This window comes from Salvia splendens, chromosome 6 (genome assembly GCF_004379255.2).
Source record: "Salvia splendens isolate huo1 chromosome 6, SspV2, whole genome shotgun sequence".
NCBI lineage: Eukaryota > Viridiplantae > Streptophyta > Magnoliopsida > Lamiales > Lamiaceae > Salvia > Salvia splendens.
Window position 1 is genome coordinate 13,312,374 of NC_056037.1, and position 20,766 is coordinate 13,333,139.

General features: G+C 38.7%; 1 pseudogene; it reads left to right on the top strand.

Annotated features, from left to right (window-relative positions):
- On the top strand, positions 1-14,291 carry LOC121808821 (annotated as a pseudogene).
- Positions 14,292-20,766: the final 6,475 nt, after the last annotated feature.

Consider the following 20,766-nt stretch of genomic DNA (forward strand, 5'->3'; position numbering starts at 1 on the left):
ATGAAAAAGGTTCCCTATGCTAATGCTATTGGTTCAGTGATGTACATGATGGTCAGTACTAGGCCTGACATTGCTTATGCTGTGTCATGTCTTAGTAGGTATATGTCTAATCCTGGTCCTGTGCATTGGGAAGCTTTGAAATGGCTTCTGAGATATCTTAAGCATACTGCAAAATATGGATTGTGTTATTCTAAGTGTGAAGATGGTGTTTCTTTAACTGGTTTTGTGGATTCTAACTACGCAAATGACATGGATAAGAGTAAGTCAACCACTTCATATGTTTTTTCTGTGTGTAAGTCTTGCATCAGCTGGAAGTCTCAATTGCAGCATATAGTGGCCTTGTCCACTACTGAGTCAGAGTACATTGCTATCACAGAAGCAATGAAAGAAGCAGTCTGGTTAAAGGGAGTTCTCTCTGAACTTAAATTTCTGAAGTTATCTCCCTCTGTGTTTTCTGATTCTCAGTCTGCTATTCAGTTATGTAAAAACCCTGTTTTCCATGATAGAACTAAACACATTGATGTCAGGTTCCATTACATTAGGGACATAGTAGAAAAGGGTTAAGTGTTTCTTCAAAAGGCGCATACAGATAAAAACCCTGCTGATATGGGGACAAAACCTTTGCCAGTTGAAAAACTTCTTTTCTGCATAAAGTTTCTGCATTTTGATCTAGGGTAGATGCATGTCACGGAGATAAAAGTCCTCAGGCATCTTGCTGGCATTGGTAAAGCTGGTAGGTGACTTGAGGCAGGAAGCCCTCCTAGACTAATGGGTTTAACTCTCTGGTGTCTGGAGGCAGCGTGGTGGTTCCCCTAAATGCCAGTGAACCTTGTTGTTCTTTAAGGCTGAAGGGGGGAATTGCCTTGCAGGCTATGATGAGTCTTCACTTTAGCCTATAGCACAGGCTGGTTTCTCAGAATGAAGTCCAAGGTAGAGTATGTTGAATAATTGGTGGACTCTCATTTGGGCTGGTCTTTTCTCTGGCCCATGTGATGTTGAATTGGGCTGGGACCAATACTTATGCCTCCCACTCCAGATGCAGCCACGTGTACTCCCAACCGGATCAAGGATCGTAGCCATTGGATTGTGGTGTGTGCTTGTTATGTGAGAGGTGAGTCTTTTGGTTTTCCTCATTCCTTGATACACACACTCTCTCCCTTTCTCTCGAATCTCTCAGAAACTCTCTCTTCTTCTCTCTTCCTGCTTCCTCCTCCGACGGTTCGCCGACGGTTTCTTTGTGATTTCTCACGGTTGTAAGTGTAGTAGACCTTGCTACAGTATCAGAGAAGGCAACCACTTCGGTTGCTAAAGCGTTGGTGAAACTAGGGTTTTGGTGTGTGAGTGTTTCTGTGTGAGTTCGTTTTCGAACGGTTTAGATCTGGTGTTTTGGAGTCGGTTTGAGCTAGAATCTGGAGTGTGAGGTTAATCCCTGGTTGATTCTACTGTGCTCCTTGTGGATCTGAGTTCTTGAGAATTGGCTTGTGCTATCGGCGAGTGTCTGAGCCGAAGCATCAATTTCTTCTGTGTTCATTACTTGCATCTTGTGTTTACTCGTGTAACTGTGTTAGATCCGAGAGGATCTATTTCTTGTGGTACTGATTTGTTTGTCAAGTGTGCAGGTAGAAGAAGCTGGAGATAGGAAAGGATCTTAGTCTTGTGTAATAGATAGATCTATATTCTATATTCTGTATTCAAGTTCTTTGTAAGCGTGGTTGGAGTTTGACTGAGCTCCCTAACTGAGAACAAAGAGGTCTTGGTAAATAGTGAATCCGATCTACGTCTGATCCCTACACTTTATAGTGCTGAAGCACCCCTTTTTGTGCGTATACTCCCTACGTCCATCATTAAATATCTCATTTTTTTTATCCGTCTACTAATAAATATTTCATTTCATTTAACTATATTTGATAAGTGGACCCTAAATTACACAATTTTATTTCACTCATATTTTATTATAAAATAAATATATAAAAGTAGGTCTCACATTCTACTAACTTTTTTACCTACTTTACACCATAAAGTCAAACAATTTCATTCCACTCGCATTTTTATTATAAAACCAATATATAAAATTAGGTCTCACCTTTCACTAACTTTTTCACTCACTTTAAAACATAAAGTCAAACGATTTCTTAAAACTTGGGCCGGTCAAGTATGTGACATAGTGATATTTAATCATGGATGAAGGGAGTATATCCTTTTGTGAGAAGTTTAAATTCACTTCTCTAGATTACATCCTTCACTGTAAATAAAGTTGAAAACAAAGTCAATATTTGCTAGCTAGATTACACATTTATGCTAGACGTCCTACTCTTGATCATACATAGATGATGCTATCATTTATTTAATTAGGAAGACATCAAATATTATCCTTAAAACTCACCACCTAATGATGCAGATGGAGTGCGGCTTCCATTTTAACCATGAAGAGATAGAGTTTCATCCATAAAATAGCACCACAGATTTCTTTGGATGATGCAGCTGCTGCATAACCTCCACCAAGTCATTTCTTAATTTTAAAGTAATTGAGTTTCAACATCTTTTCTTAAAACTCAATTCTTTAGTCTTTATTCCAAGCATGATCTTCAATCTTCTAAGAACATCGTGCTTTAGTGGCTTCATAAATATATATATGTAACTTGATCTTGTGACTTGTAATACACATCGTGCTTTAGTGGCTTCATAAATATATATGTAACTTGATCTTGTGACTTGTAATACACCAACTCCACATAATGTTTATTCACGTGCTCTCGAATAAAATGATAGAGAGTATCAATATGCTTACTTCTTCCGTGGAACACCGGATTCTTTGCAAGTGCTATGGTGGACTTGTTATCAACATATATCTCCCTGTCGAGCCTTAGATGAAAGAAAAAGCATTACTGGCTACTATTTTTATATTGGATATGTTGTCTTTACTTGGTCGCTAAAGAAGCAACTATAGTGACACTCACAACATGTGAAGCTGAGTATGTTACACAACATGTTCAACGGTGTGTCATTCCATTTGGTTGAGAAACGTACTCAACTTTCGGGATTTGTGCAAAAAGGCTCGACGAGGATATATGTTGATAACAAGTCGGACATAGCACTTGCGAAAAATCCGGTGTTCTATGAAAAAAGTAAGCATATTGATACTCTCGTCATTTTATTCGGGAGCACGTGAACAAACATGATGTGGAGTTGGTGTATTGCAAATCACATGTGCAAGTTGCGGATACATTTACGAAGCCATTGAAGCACAATATGTTTAGAAGATTGAAGATTATGTTTGGAATGAAGAGTTTAAGGAAGGATGATGAGATTATTAAAATCAATTATTTCAAAATTAAGAAATGACTTGGTGGTGCATCATCTAAAGAAATTTATGGTGCTATTTTAATGAAACTTTATCTCTTATGGCTAAATGGAAGAAGCCACGCTCCATCTACATCATTAGGCGGTGAGTTTTGAGGATAATATTGGATGTGTTCTATCTACTTTAAGTAAATGATGACATCATGTATGTATGATCAAGAGTAGGACACACAGTGTAAGTGTAAAATCTAGCTACCAAATATTGACTTTGTTTTCAACTTTATTTACCTATAAATAGCTTAGTTGGTGCTGATCGTAACTGATCAAATATTAGAATAAAGAGTCGTAGCTCATAGATAAAGAGAAAGAAAGCACCATCTCTTTTGTGTGTATTTTGTATATATTTTTTGTGAGAAGTTTAATTTCACTTTTCCTTCATATTACATCGTAGAGTGTCCTATATTTCTGTATCAAATATCCAACAAAAACTACAATTTATTAATATCGATGAAAATTTCGGTAGTCAATAAATGCAAGCTTTAGAGCATGCGCAGCCGTCCGTCGCCACGGCTGGCACGGCGCTGCTCGATGTATCGAGCACGTCCGTGCCAACGGACGCACACGTGGCGGCACGGGATTGGGCAACGGCTACGCCGTTGCATTTAAACTTTTTTTTTAAATCGGTATTTAATTATAAATAATGCTAAAAAATAAAAAAAAAATATATTTTCCAAATCCCAAAAATATGGCCGTTTTTTTCCCGTTTTTTCTGAATTTTTTTGATTTTTTTTCCCAAAATCATCTATAAATACACACATTCATCACTCATTTATCACATCAATTCATCTCTCATTCATCTCTCATTCATAATTCTTATACAAACTATCAACACATTCAACCTTCACTCAAAATATCAAATGGATTTCACTCATCTCATGGCGGAAGCGGAGCGCGAAGAACAAGAATACTACGAACAACATCGTGCCGCTTACGAAGCATATGTCGCGGCGAATACCCCCGCTCATCCTCCTCAACGCACTAGATCAAATCGCCGCTACATCCATCGTGACCGGGAGGGAGCCCACGAAAGGCTCGTTGCCGACTACTTTGCCGACCATCCGCGGTTTCCGGCAGATTACTTCAGGCGCCGTTTTCGCATGTCAAAGCGCTTGTTCATGCGAATTGTCAACACATTGTCCGCACGTGTTGAATACTTTCAAACAGGTGTAGATGCAGCCGGTCGGCAAAGTATCACGGCATTGCAGAAGTGTACGTGTGCCATCCGACAACTCGCTACTGGGCAAACGACCGACATCTTCGACGAGTATTTGCATATCGGTGAGTCCACTGGAATCCTTTGTTTAAAGAATTTTTGCGAGGGCGTTCGTTCTGCTTTTGGGGATGAATTCCTTCGGGCACCCACAACCGATGATTGCCAACGGTTGCTTCGTCTTCACGAATCAGTTCATGGCTTTCCCGGAATGCTTGGCAGCATTTACTGCATGCATTGGAGGTGGAAGAATTGCCCGACTGCTTGGAGGGGGCAACACTTAAGCGGTCACAAAGGCGGCGGCCCAACACTTATCCTTGAGGCGGTCGCCGACTATCGCCTATGGATTTGGCATGCATATTTCGGCGTTGCCGGATCCAACAACGACTTGAACGTGCTCTATTCTTCACCACTCTTCAATGATGTGATGAATGGTGTAGCACCGGCGATCGACTTCACCATCAACGGAAATACATACCGCATGGGTTACTATCTCGCCGATGGTATCTACCCAAGGTGGTCGACGTTCGTGAAGACGCTCCACAACCCGCACGACCCGAGACGGGTTCTTTTTGCGCAGCGTCAAGAGTCAGCGCGGAAGGACGTCGAAAGAGCCTTCGGGGTCCTTCAAGCTCGATTCAACATTGTGAATGCCCCGGCTCGGCTGTGGTACGTGAATAATATCGCCGACATCACGTGTATTATATTACACAACATGATTATAGCCGACGAAGGGCCGAGGGCGGCTAGCTTCTACGACGAGGACGAAGCCGGAAGCTCAACAGCGAGGTCTCCCCCACGCCGAGGCGAGCATACGACGGTTGGCCAGAGGATCGAGACAAGACACACAATGCGCGATACTCGAATCCACAATCAACTACAAGAAGACCTAATCAACCACATGTGGGCGAAATTCGGCAACGAGTAGTGGTTTTTTTAATTTTTAGGATTTTAATTATGTAATGTTTAATTTTATTTGTCATTTGTAATATTTATTGTGGTTTTTAAATGAATTTTAATATTATGGAAATGTTATTGTTTAATTGAATTTTAAATTAATTGTGCTCGTCCTTGCAGAAGAGCACAGTTGTGGGTGTTGTGCTCTTGCCAGATAGCAGGCATGAATAGTACCGTCCGGGCCCACAACCGTGCCGCTGGCAAGAGCACGGTTGTGGATGCTCTTAAGCTCATTAGGACTGCAATGCACAGAAACGGTGAATATGTGAGGCGTATGTGTATTCTAATTGGTTGAAGTTGTTCATGATTTCAGGCGTTTGGAAACTCGGGTAAAGCAGTGAATCAGCTAGTAACATATCTCTAGACAAAAAGTAGTGCTCCCTACTATAATTTTTTTTGGAATTTCCACATGAGCATCTACTATAAATAAATACCACTGCCCTGTCTAAAAGAATATAGATTTTCAATTCAACAAAGATTTTAATTCAAAATTGATAAAATTGATAAAGAAAAAAAATGGTAAAGAGAAAAAGTAATTAAGTATTATTAGTGGAGAATGAGTCTCACCTTATTAGAGAGAAAAGAATTTCTAAACCTAGAAAATTTATATTATTGTGAGACAAACTAAAAAGGAAATAGTCCATATTCTTATGGGATGGATGAATTAATATTTTATAGACCAAAGTCCAAATTTGATCATTTATAGTAGTATTAAGTTTGATATTTTTGGTCCAAATAATATATTTTAATCCAAAGTTAACCTTCCGTTAAATTATTAGTCAAATGTGATTTGACCAAATTAGTAATATAATTTTAAATCTAATTAGCTAGATTTTAAAATAAATAAAATATTTTTTACCTATAATAAAAATATGTGAAATATTTTATAGGTAAAAAAATATTTTATAAATTTTAATATTGTGATCGGTTAATTAGATTTATAATTAATTAACTAATTTGATTAAATCACCGTATTTAATGAAAAATGTTAATTTTAAACTAAAATTTATTATTTGGGACCAAAAAGATAACAATTCAATGTAAAAGAATAAAAAAAATTAGAGTAAAAATAAAGGAACAAATTTAGACTTTAATATTTTATATCCAAAAACACTCAAAATGAGAAGAACACATTGAAAGTTTGAAACGTCACACCTCAGAAACATTACAAAATTATATTTCTATAATTAAGGAAATTTCATTAATGGTGATTAATTAGATTTTTAACTGTTATTCACGAGAAAAAATTCTCTAGTCCATGAACACCACATGGCAATCTTATTTGGTATGCTTCACTAATAATATCTTGCCAAATGGAAATGTATAGCATACATGGCCAAATAATTATAATGGCATAATATGATATTTTAAGAAAATTTTTATAATTCCCATATATAATATATACAATCATATATACACACAATAAGTTAAATTATTAATTGTTCATTTCAAGTAAAGAATTAAAGTCGTTTGAGATTTGATAAGCACATTCTTTTTGTATAATGCTTTTTTTCCTTTGTATTTTTTTTCACTTGAGTACATTTTTATTCATTTTTTATATTTCATCACATAATTTTCTAGAATCGTATGTATCAAAATCTGGTCTTTTTTTAGTCAAGTAGTTATATATTATTGACTATATTTATAATTTATTGATTATATCTTTATATATATTTAATTTTTATCTTCATTATTTTATAATTATTTTTTACAGTTAAGTAAATATAAATTAAAAACAGGCATATTTATGACTAGTAAAGTCTCATCTTCTTAGATTTATAGTTGATGTTCCTTTATCAAGATAATCTTATTTTAATTACATAATAGAAGATTGTAATTCTTAATTTGAATACCCTAATAAATAGTTGTAGTATTTCAATTTCTTTAAATTCATATTAAATTTTATTCACATATTGTCTATTGTATAAGATCCATCATATCATTTTATTATTATTAACTATCTTAATTAATATTTTAACTTAACATATAATCATTATATAGTGTATGTGTAATGATAAAATAAAAAAATAGAACCTGGTTGCGTAGTCATTCATATATTAAACTTATTGTGTGCGATGCTAATATAATTAAATTTATGTATATATGGATAAAAAAGGATAAAAGTTCCCATTAAATAGATAAATATAATTTATATTTTATATATCAATATAAAAGAATAACAGTCTCGATATAAATTGGCGGTGCAATATTATAATCATTTTAGTGCAACCAATATGATAATCATTTTATATATGGAAATTATAAAAATTTCCTTAAAACATCATATTATGTCATTATAATTGTTTGGCCATGTATGCTATACATTTCCATTTGGCAAGATTTTATTAGTGAGGTATACCAAATAAGATTGCCATGTGGTATACATGGACTAGAGAATTTTTTCTCGTTATTCACAGCTTTGCAACTCTCGAACCACACCATTGAAATTCCCACTCGATCCCCAGCGCCTCTACTTCTTTGTATGCCAATATATACACGAATGCGATTTTGAATTGGGATTACGATTTCTGTTGATTTTGATTTCTAAGTTAAAATCTTGTTCAACAGAGAGATGTCAGACCAGGAATGGACGCGCATCCCCATCGCCTCCGACAAGGATTCCACCCATCGTTACGGCCCTCACTCCTTTAAATTGCTTAGGTTTGTTTTGTTATGTTTTCATAGGCAACTTGCTTGCTTTTTGGTACAGAGATCGGAACGGCGACCGGAATTGCACCAACACGTATAGAACTATGAGATGGAGATGAAAGTGAGGAAGGAGAAGCAGCTTGCATTAATTCGAAAACATGAGCATTACAACTTAAAGGAAATCAGCTTATATAGCTGTGAATTGGCATAACAAACTTGAAATGATAGATCTAACTAATTATTCTTTACGCTCCCCTCGTGTGCATGCATCCATGCCCACATGTTATTTAATTCACCTATTCTTCCATCATACTTGTACCTTTTCAAGCACCACTTTCTAATTTCTCCAACATTTTCACAGATTACCTATACCGTGACCTGGCCAAGTTCTGGGCATCGTGGGACGAAATGAGCTTTCACAGATTACTTCAACAGTTTTGTTAAAGATAAATTGAAGGTGTTAGTTAGCTGATGTTGCTAGAATTGAGCTTTCATGGTTTTTCCTTGTTAATTCTCATTTATTCTCAGGCATCCACCAAGCCCCAACACATCAAGTTATCCAAGGAAAAATTGGCACTGAAGAAGTTATTCTACTTCACCGCAATGTTGGCCAATTTCTTACTCAGAGATATGAAACAGGAAATTGCTGCTGACCTTGAATTGATTCATGTTATGGACCGTAATGTGGGAAATTTATCAGGTGGAGAGCTTCAGAAGTTTGCAAGTAGCTATTGCTGCTCTGCGTAATGCAGATATCTATTTGTTTGATGAGCCATCAAGTTCTATCTTGATGTTAAACAAAGATTAAAAGCTGCCCCAGTCATCCCATCCTTGCTTCAACCTAATATGTTGCTGATCGATCTTCATTTTTTCTGTTAAGTATCCATGTATGAAAATCTTACTTGTCAGCTTTGTTTTCAGCTATGCCATTGTGGTAGAGCGTGTGATTATCTGTCGGACTTCGTATGCTGCCTTTACGGGAGACCTGGTAAATATGGATATATGCTGTCGGACTTGAGCACATGTTAATTTTGTTTATTTATGCTGAAAATGTAGTCCTTTCAAATGTTAGGCTGGCTTTATGAAGACTGATTCAGTAGAAGGCTCTGATTTGGAAATTCTAAACTTCAAATTCTCATACAAGCCACCAAAAATGCGTGCTAAATTTGAGTGTAACTGAGAAGTATGTTTCATACACATATTCGTGATTCATACATGGATCCTCAGTTTGTATCCAATGTGATGAAGCCTCTATTGATTGAAAAATTGATGGATAAAAAGATGGTGAATCTTTCTTGTGGTGAATTACAGAGGGTTGGCCTCACTCTCTGTCCCTAGTGAATAATGTGTGTGTGTTTTTAGTGTTTTGCTTGTCATTTTACACTTATTTTCTTTTGGCATGGCTGCAGCCAGCTGATTTATACTTGATAGACGAGCCAAGTGCATTTGTCGACTCAGAGCAGCGTAGCGTATTGTTGCTTCAAAAGTCATAAAGAGATTCACACGTGAAGCAAGCGAAGAAGGCTGGATTTGTGGTGGAGCATGATTTCATCATGGCAACATACCTTGCTGATAGAGTGATTGTGTAGCCACTTCACCTTAATCACTTTTGACTGGAATGAACCTCTTCTTATCTGTAAGCCATATCACATCCATTTTTACTCAAGTTCTTCCAAAATTGTGAGGTACAATCGGCCTTGAGGTCTAAAGAACTACAAAAGGGAGAGGGAAGATCTACTGATCCTATGTCTAAGAGCTTAAGTATCAAGAAGTTCAAAGGAAAGAAGCCGTTCAAGAAGTTTAATGAGACCTACAAGCCAGCACCACCAACTGATCAAAGAGAGACTCGTTCTTGCCATTGGTGCAAGAAACCGGGTCATTTGAAGAAAGATTGCTACGGTTGGAAAAAGAAGCAGGCGGAATTGGGTGGTAAAGCTGTGAATACTACTCGGGCGGTGGAAGATGATGAAGCTCCAGTGGCTCTGAATGTTATGGAGCATGTGGAGAGTGGTTCCTGGATCATGGATTCAGGGTGCAGCTTCCACATGAGCCCCAATCTGCACTGGTTTGATGACTTGAAGGAGATTTCTGGATCTATAGTGCTTGGAAACAATCAGATTTGTGAAGTAAAGGGGATAGGAACAATAAGGTTAAGGGCTGACAGTGGCCGTTTTATCATTCTAAATTATGTCAGATACATTCCTAAGGTTAAAAGGAATCTGGTGTCTCTGAGATCCCTTGAGAGTAGAGGATGCAGAGATGATTGTGAGAAGGGGTATCGGCTGTGGTGTGTGGAACCTGGAAATGGCAAGATTATTGTGAGTAGAGATGTCATTTTCTGGGAGCATGAGTTGCCCTTCAAGAAAAAGGACTATTGTTTCAGAAATTGAGCATGAAAGAGTTTCTGAGATTGAAGTGGAGCATGGGGGAGTTCAGCAGGTTAAAGAGTCTCAGATTGCTGATGCTGTACAATCTCCACAGTAAGCACAAAATTCCAGTCCAGTTGCACCAAATAGTTGGAGACTAGCCAGAGATAGAATCAAGAGAAATTGCAAGACTTCAATCAGATATTATGATGCTGAGTATTTGTTCTTTTGTCTGATGGTGGCAGAAGACATAGAACATTCTGAGCCTAGTACATATGAAGAGGCTGTACAGAGCAAGGACTGGGAGAATTGGATGCAAGCAATGGTGGATGAAAAATATTCACTACTAAAGAATGGCACTTGGGTGCTGGTGGAGAGACCAGATGGAAGGAGAGTAATAAGCTGTAAATGGGTCTTCAAAAGGAAAATAGAGGCTGCTGATGGTGATAAGGTCAGATACAAGGCCATGCTTGTTGCTAGAGGCTTCACACAAGAGCATGGTATTGACTATGATGAATTGTTTTCTCCGGTGGTGAAGCATACATCAATAAGGATATTGTTGGCCATTGTAGCTAAGAAGGATTGGGAGCTTGAACAACTTGATGTCAAGACAACTTTTCTACATGGTGATTTGAAGGAAACCATATACATGGCTCAACCTAAGGGTTTTGTAAAAACTGGAAATGAGAAGAAGGTTTGCCTATTGAAAAGAAGCATTTATGGTTTGAAGCAAGCTAGCCGTCAGTGGCACATGAAGTTCAATGATCACATGGTCAAGAGTGGTTTCTTGAGGTCAGCCTATGATGAATGTGTGAATATAAAGGAAGCAGGTGGAGCTATGGTGGCTTATCTACTCTTATATGTAGATGATATGTTGTTGGCTGGGGCTGATTTGCAAGAGATCCAGAAAGTAAAAGAGGATCTTCAATCTGCATTTGAAATGAAAGATTTAGGACCAGCAAGAAGAATTCATGGCATGTCCATAATAAGAAAGAGAGAGAGCAAGAAGATCTGGCTGACACAAGCTGACTATGTTTCAAAATTGATCAGCAAGTTCAAGATGAATAATGTGAAGGAAGTCTCAGTGCCAATGGGACAACATTATAAGTTGACAGTGGAGCAAGCTGCAAAAACTGAAGAAGAGAAGAGAGAAATGCAGAATATCCCTTATGCCAATATTATTGGAAGTGCTATGTATGCATTGATCAGTACTCGGCCAGATATAGCACAAGCAATTTCCTTGACCAGCAGATACATGTCAAATTATGGGAAGGAGCACTGGTCTGCTCTGAAATGGCTGATCAGGTATCTGAAAGGGGCTACAGATGTTGGAATTCTGTTTGATGGATAAAGGGTGACTGAGGATGATGCAGTAGTAGGCTGGAGTGATTCTGATTTTGCTGGGAACCTGGATACTAGGAGATCCCAATCAGGATACTTGTTCACTCTATTCGGTTCTGTGATAAGCTGGAAAAGCAGCCTTCAAGGAGTGGTTGCTTTGTCAACCACAGAAGCTGAATTCATGTCCTTGACAGTGGTTGTGAAGGAGGGTTGTTGGCTCAAGGGAATTCTCAAGGATTTCGGTATAGTCCAGAAAACTATAAGCATTGGTTGTGACAACAACAGTGCATTATGTTTGGCAAAGCATCAAGTCTACCATGAAAGAAGTAAGCACATTGATGTGCGGCTACACTTCATAAGGGAGAAGATTGAGGATGAAGAAGTGAAAGTTTTTAAGGTGGCTACTGCGGAGAATCCAGCAGATATGATAACAAAGCCTTTGCCAAGATCGAAGTTAGACATTTGCATGAAGCTGGTGAATTTGCAGAGAGGACAGATTACGTGGCAGTTGAACATTGATGCGAATCAAATTGTACATTTTTATTCCCCTAACTTTACATGATTTATATAGTTTGATGCTTGCAAAAGTATGTTTTATGGTGTAGGAAGAGGAATGAATGGTGAAACGAAACAAGGAATGAAGCTCGGATGGTGAAAAAATTGTGCAAAATTCCCAAGTTGACAGACTGCCCAATATGACGGACTGCCCCGTTTGCTTCGTGAGTCCAGAAAACTCTCAAAATGAGGCACCCGGCCGAGTGTATTTTATGCCTAATAACTCCACCCGGCCGGGTATGATGTTCAGAATACAAAAATTCCAACAAGTCCTCAAAATTGGCCACCCGACCGGGTGAATTTTATGCCCAATAAAACACCCGGCCGGGTGAATCATTTGTTAACTACAAAAGGCAGTTACGTGAGCGGTTCTGTTGGAAGGAGAAAAGAGATAGAAGGCAGCGTCTGGATGGGGGTGGACGGTTTTGGAGACGACTTGGGAGAGAAAGGAAGAGAGAAAAGAAGAAGAGATGGAGGAAGATCCGGCATCCAATCTTCATCATCTCGGAGACGGATTACCGCCGGCTATAGGAGAACACCATTAATCTTACGGTTTTTCTTCTTTAGCATGTGTGACTAATTTTTCTTCATTGCTCATAACACTAGTAGGATGAATTGATTGTAGAGATTCTATATTTAATCATTCGCTTTGATTTTCGTCTATGGTTCGAATTTTATTTATGCTATGTTTTGATGCATCAAATGTAGTATATTAATTGCCTCTTTCTAATGTCTCTTTAACTTTGGATGAAAACTTAGATGAAAAACTTGTTAATTTTATCTTGTTCAGAGATAAATGTACAAGTGAATATTGATGTAAAAAAGTCTTCAAAGTTGAATTAATACTTACTACGCATCCGTAAGAGTTTAGTTTGTTGAGAAGATGTTTATGTGTTAAGTGTTCAGCTAACCATAATATTTGTTAGTCTTGAGAAGTTATTCTAGTATTTACCGCGCTTCCGCAGGAATATTAGTCTAATGAGTATGTACTTTTGGCTATGTGTTCAGCTAGCATAAGTACTATAATTCTTAAAGTATGTTTAGTACTTTTTAGAGTGTAAAATTGATACATCGTTCTCAATGGCTTATGAACTTGAATATAGAATCAATACAATAGTGATTCATCTGAATGTTGTTAGGAGCAATCGTTCTTTATCTCTTGAGTAACTCTATTTTCTTACTTTAGTTTTTAAATTGTTTATGAATCTTGTCAAACCTAATTAAATAACCTACGCCTCTCTGTGGTTCGACACTCTTTACTACAACTACATCTGTACTCTTGCAGAAATGTTGTAATTTTAGAGCTATTTTATTAAGTTTGTGTGTTATTAGTTCATTGATATAAAAGCTCGAAAAATATACATCAAGTTTTGTATCAAGGTGGAGTTTGTGAGGTGTTGATGGATCAGCTGTGGGAAAGTCTATGGGAAGCTTAGCTACGGCCCAGAAGCTTAATCAAGCTCATAATCGTGAGGATGTTCAGTAGCCGTAGGATTAGAGTTAGTTAAATGAGATCAAATCTGAGCCATTGATCTCAACTAGCCGTTATGTTCAAGTACTTGCATAAATAGTTAGTTTAGCTGATTGAGTTTGTGACTTAGCTAAATTTGTATCCCTCAAATTCAATAAGAGTTTTCTTAGTTTCTCAATTGCTCTTCAACATTCACAAAGATCCTAACAAAAATGGTATGGTTAATTAACCAGTAACCCATTTTTCCGATATGTAGCACCTGGATATCACATGCCGAAGGGACCCCACAAATTTCCGTCCTAGAATCAACAAACATGAGTCGACCGAGGATCTGGAGCAGAAGTTCGCTGGATATCACTATTATATTTTTATGGATGACTAACTTGCGGCAATATGCTCCCTCTTGCCTCTATACATCCGTCTTCTTCATGGACCACGTTCATATTCACATTCACGTCCATGTCCACATCCACTGCATCATCAACAACAACTACCATATCTTCATAAAGTACACCATCTCACACTCGTCCGTTTATCGGAGGAGGGGGCGGAGTGCGTGTACTGGAGGAAGACGACTAGGAAAAAGGGCCCGACGAAGTGGAGTGGAGTGGAGTGGAGTGGAGTGGAGTGTAGAGGGGTTAGGGTTTAGAAGGATCGATGCGTTTGTCTATAGACATTTATTGCACACTTAGGCCCGTAGGACCTAAAAAACCCATCCAGGCCCTACTTGTTTTCACTCGAATTTGCGTCATACGTTTTAGTTGACTTTGTTAGGATCCATTTATTTTTCTGCAACAACTTATTACTACTATTAAATGGCAGCTCATGTTTATTATGCTATTAGAGCATCTCCAATGCACAGATGTCCCACTCGAACATCCACTAGAACTTCCCAAAAACACCTCATGCCACGTCACAAGGACTTCCCATCCCACTGCCACGTCACTAGGACATCCCCTGCACAATCCGCCCTTCCCATCGCCCTTCCCACTAGGACTTCCCGCAATAAAAAAAATCACAATTATTTAATTACGTAACGGAATTATAATTTTGACACGGAATACGGGAAAATTGCGAATGCTTCATTAAAAAAATTACATAATAAAAATGAAAAAATATATAGTCATACAAAAAATATAACCCAAAGCCATTCTCGGCTCACTCCGCGTTGTCCTCGTCCGTATATATAGAGTTAAAAAAAATTAAACTCGGACGTCCGACCCGGACGTCTGATCCACGCCACAATGGCGGTCGTCCGCTGCCCGTCGCCCGCACGTCCGAGGACATCCGACGTCCTTACGGGACGTCTGTATCCGAGTTGCCATGCCACAATGGCGGACGTCCCGGTCGCCCGTCGCGGATGTCCAACCGGACGTCCCGGTCGCCCGTCGCGGATGTCCGACCGGACGTCCCGGTCGCCCGTCGCGGATGTCCGACCGGACGTCCCGGTCACCCGTCGCGGATGTTCGACCGGACGTCCGCCATTGGAGATGCTCTTAGCCTTTTTTATTAATATTTCATGTTGACTTAGCAGAGGGTGAAGAATTCCACTTTAATAGTCACTTGATTAATTGTTGGATTGGTGAACTAAAAGTGGCATGCGTACACAGATCCTCTTATATTTATAATCCAAAATCATTATATTGATATTTTATACTTCCTTTTTCTCCGATTAATTATCACTATTTGACCGAGTACGCGTTTTAAGAAATGTAAAGAAAAGTTGATTGAAAAAGTTAGTGGAATGTGAGACCCACTTTTTTATATTGGTTTTATCATAAAATGTAAGTGAAGTGAGTTGGTGGAATGTGTGACCTACTTACCATTTATGGTAAAAATGAAGTGTGACAATTATTGAGGGATGGACCGAAATGGAAAAGAGTGACAATTAATCGGGGACGAATGGAGTATGTATTATATTGAGATTTTTTTTTATGTATTTGTTGACAAAAAATCTGTTTATCAACATATACGAAAACTGAAATAAAAATCATCAAATTTCATCATCCGAAAGTCAACTGAACATATGCAATTGAGATCTCGTTAGAATCCTTATAAAATTACCTTTAATTTGAAATATTTTTTGCGAAAAATATAATTTAAATCGAGCGAGTTACATAAATTTAAAATTTTAGGATAATTTTAATAAAAGAAAATTGACATTAATTGTTATTATGGAGCCTAATTTATCTCCTACCATGTTTAGGATTTGTTTCCTTGAAGTATTTTTTCCTTGTGATATGTGTCCTAGTTTGACTAGAATTAGGACTCTCTAGTTGATTATAAATAGAGGTCATCTCTCATTGTTAAATCATTCTGAAATTATATAGTGAAATCCCTGGCTTGGCATCGCCCCCAGACGTAGATACACATTGTATCGAACTGGGTAAATAATTTCTTGTGTTCATTCTATTTTATATTCGTGATTGTCTGTGTTTATTTCCCAACAACTGGTATCAAGAGCCTAGGGTTTAAGAGGCAGAAATCACGATGGGGATCGACGAGAAAATTGTTGTAGAGAAGTTCGACGGATCTGATTTCGGATTTTGGAAGATACTGATTGAGGATTACCTCTACGGTAAAGATCTCTGGAAGCCTTTAAAAACCAAACCCGAAAAGATGGAAAAGGAGGAGTGGGAGCTGCTGGACAGAAAAGCGATGAGCGCGATTAGGCTATCGTTGTCCAACGATGTGGCTTATCACACGACTGCAGCAAAGTCGACAAAGGAGATGATGAAGATCTTGGAGGACATGTATCAGAAACCATCAACGGCAAACAAGGTACATCTGATTAGACGATTGTTTAATTTTAGAATGCAAGAGGGAAAGTTGGTGCAACAACATCTCAACGAGTTCAACATGATTACTTCGCAACTGAACTCGGTTGATATAAAATTCGATGATGAAATTCGTGCCCTGATTTTGCTATCGTCTCTGCCTGAGAGTTGGGCTGGCACAGTGACAGCAGTTACTGCTGCAGAGACAAACCTAACAGTTGACAGAGTAAGAGATCTGATGATTGGTGAGGAAGTTCGCCGGAGAGAATCATGATCTTCTACTTCGGGATCAGCACTGAATACAGAACAGAGAGGCAGATCGAAGGGAAAGCAAAATCGTGGAAGATCAAATTCCAGAGGAAGGAGCCAATCCAAGAAGGATTTGGATAAAGTTAAATGCTGGAATTGTGATGAGTTTGAGCATTTTAGAAATCAGTGTGAGGCACCGAAGAAGTATAAGAATAAGGATCAGAAGAACAAGAAGACAGCAAACGCTACCATGTCTGATGACGATGGCGAGGCATTGGTCTTGAGTGTCAGTAGTCCGATGGAATCGTGAGTATTGGATTCTGGAGCGTCGTTCCACTCCTGCAGCAATGTGGAGATAATGGAAGACTACATTTCTGGCGATTTTGGGAAGGTACATCTGGCTGATGACGAGCCCTTAGATATCGTGGGAAAGGGAAACGTGAAGGTAGTGACGTCCAATGGATCCGTGATAAAACTGAATGGAGTCAGACACATTCCTGGATTGCAGAGAAGTTTGATTTTGATTGGGCAGCTTGATGCAGAAGGGTACACCGTGACGTTTGGCTGCAACAATTGGAAGATTACCAAGGGAGCTATGATAGTAGCTCGAGGTAAGAAGGAGGGTACGTTGTATACCACAACTAACTCCAAAGATTGCATTGATATTGCAAGTGAGGCAAATAATGCAGATTTGTGGCACTGTCGTCTTGGCCACATGAGCGAGAAAGAGATGAAGATAATGTGCTCAGGAGGTTTACTGTCTGGCCTGAAAACTGTTGAAGTTGGCCTGTGCGAGGATTGCGTGTTTGGGAAACAGAAAAGGGTGAGTTTCTCAAGAGGAGGCAGAAAATTGAAGACACAGAAGTTGGAGATGGTCCACACTGGTCTATGGGGACCAGCACCTGTGAAGTCCCTAGGAGGCTCTGAATATTATATGACTTTCATCGACGAATCTACTCGAAAGCTATGGGTTTATTTTCTGAAGAGTAAAACCGATGCGTTTGACGCTCTTTAGGAAGTGGAAAGCCCTTGTTGAAACTGAAACCGGGCTGAAGGTGAAGTGTCTAAGATCCGATAATGGAGGAGAATATGAACTTGCAAAGTTCAAGGAGTTCTGCGCCGAGAATGGAATCCGCATGGAGAAAACTGTGAAAGGAACTCCACAGCAGAATGGAATCGCAGAGCGCATGAACAGAACGTTGAATGAGCGAGCAAGATGCATGAGGTTGAAAAGTGGATTGCCAAAGAGTTTTTGGGCAGATGCAGTCAACACAGTTGCATTCCTAATTAATAGAGGTCCATCAGTTCCCTTGGAGTTTCGGATACCCGAGTAAATCTATCTTTCCTACGCATCTTTGGTTGTGTTGCTTATGCTCATGTTAGTTCCGTTGAGAGAAGTAAGTTGGATGCTAAATCTATTAAGTGTACGTTCATTGGTTATGGAGGCGATGAGTTCGGTTATAGACTCTGGGATGAGCAGAACCGTAAGGTTATTCGCAGTAGAGATGTCATTTTCAATGAACATGTATTGTACAAGGATAGATTGGAGGAGTCGAGTCCCAGCAGTTCTGAGCCACCAGTGGTCGAGCTAGACATCTCAAACTCGAGTGGGAGCAAGGAGAGTCAGAATGCTGAAGAGGTGCTTGAAGAAGAACCAAGCACTCCACCACCAACTATTCTGCTGCCTAAATCGGCTAGAGAGCGACGTGCACCTGATAGGTACTCGCCCTCTAATTTCTATTTGTTACTTACTGATGGTGGTGAGCCCGGGTGTTATGCAGAGGCAGGAGAAGGCCCTGATAAACGAAGGTGGAAAATTGCCATGGATGACGAGTTTACCTCTCTTCTCCTGAATGGCACATGGGAGCTTGTGAAACTTCCTAAAGGGAAAAAGGCTTTGCATTGCAAGTGGGTCTATCGAATCAAAGGTGAAGCTGATGGTAGCAAGCGCTACAAGGCTAGGCTGGTTGTCAAGGGATTTGAGCAACGATACGGTATTGATTATACAGATGTGTTCACTCCTGTTGTGAAACTAACTACTATTCGTTTAGTGTTGAGTATGGTAGTTGCAGAAAATCTATTGTTACATCAGATGGACGTAAAGACGACATTCCTTCATGGTGATTTGGAGGATGAGTTGTACATGACACAGCCTGAAGGATTCGTAGTAAAAGGAATGGAAAACCTTGTGTGCAAGTTGAAGAAGAGCTTGTATGGTTTAAAGCAAGCTCCAAAGCAGTGGTACAAGAAGTTTGATGGATTTATGATGGAGATTGGCTATAAAAGATGCTACGCTGACCATTGTTGTTACTACAAGAGGTTTGACAAGAGCTATCTTATCATGTTATTATATGTTGATGATATGTTGATGGATAAGTTGTTACTATAGGAGGTGATCAAAATGAGATGGATAAGTTGAAAAGGCAATTGTCTGAACGATTCTCCATGAAAGATCTTGGAGAGGCTAATTAAATTTTGGGCATGAGAATCGAGCGTGACAAGGCGGCAGGAAAATTGTATCTTTCGCAAGCTGCTTACATTGGTAAGGTTTTGGAAATATTCAACATGGATAATTCAAAGCCAGTAAGTGTGCCTTTAGGCAGTCACTTTAAGCTGTCGAAGAAGGAGTCGCCGAGTACAAAAGAAGAACGTGCTGAAATGAAGAAAATTCCTTATGCTTCAGCAATTGACAGTATTATGTATGCAATGGTGTGTACGAGGCCTGATATTGCACAAGCAGTGGGAGTAGTGAGTCGGTTCATGGGTGATCCGGGCAAGCAACATTGGGAAGCAGTTAAATGGATCCTTCGATACTTGAGAAGTACTAAAGAGTTTCTTAGATGAACTTGGGAAGGAGAACAAGAGTAGCATACTCTACAGTGATAGTCAGAGTGCTATTTTCTTAGCGAAGAATCCAACGTTTCATTCTAGGACAAAGCATGTGGAGTTGAAGTATCATTACATCCGACACCTAGTAGAGATGAAAATCCTGCAACTTGTGAAGATACTTGGAAGTGAGAATCTTGCAGACATGTTTACTAAGGTGGTGACCTTAGAGAAATTGAAGCTATGCATAGCTTCAATTGGCCTTGGAACTTGAAGAGAAGGTTAGGTGATGCTAAGCGGATGAAGAGATGAAATCACGAGGAAATGGTTGTTTAGGAGTTGTTAGTCTCCAAGTGGGAGATTGTTAATTATGGAGCCTAATTTATCTCCTACCATGTTTAGGACTTGTTTCCTTGAAGTATTTTTTCCTTGTGATATATGTTTCCTAGTTTAACTAGAATTAGGGCTCTCTAGTTGCTTATAAATAGAGGTGCTCCCTCATTGTTAAATCATTCTGAAATTATACAGTGAAATCTCTGGCTTGGCATCGCCCCAGACATAGATACACATTGTATCGAACTGGGTAAACAATTTCTTGTGTTCATTCTCTTTCATATTCGTGATTGCCTGTGTTTATTTCCCAACATTAATACCCTTTAATTTTATTTAATAATTATTTAAATTTAAAATATAATCCACTTAGCATTATATCAACCACTAGATCTCCTAATCTAATGGTTGAAAATTGGTCTTAATTTTAGATGGCTAATTAGTTAGCCATTGATCACAATACCTTAAATATATAATTGCTCGTGCATGTGCACATAAATAACTAATTCAGATATGGCATAAACAAGATGGAGTTGGCCAAAATTAAAATGAATCAATAAAAGGGGCTACGGTCAGAGACTCACAGCAAAATCCAAATTAAAACATACCCAACATTTGTTTCCTAACGATCACAGAGCTACAACAGGCATTTTGAAAAGTGATTATAATCACCAG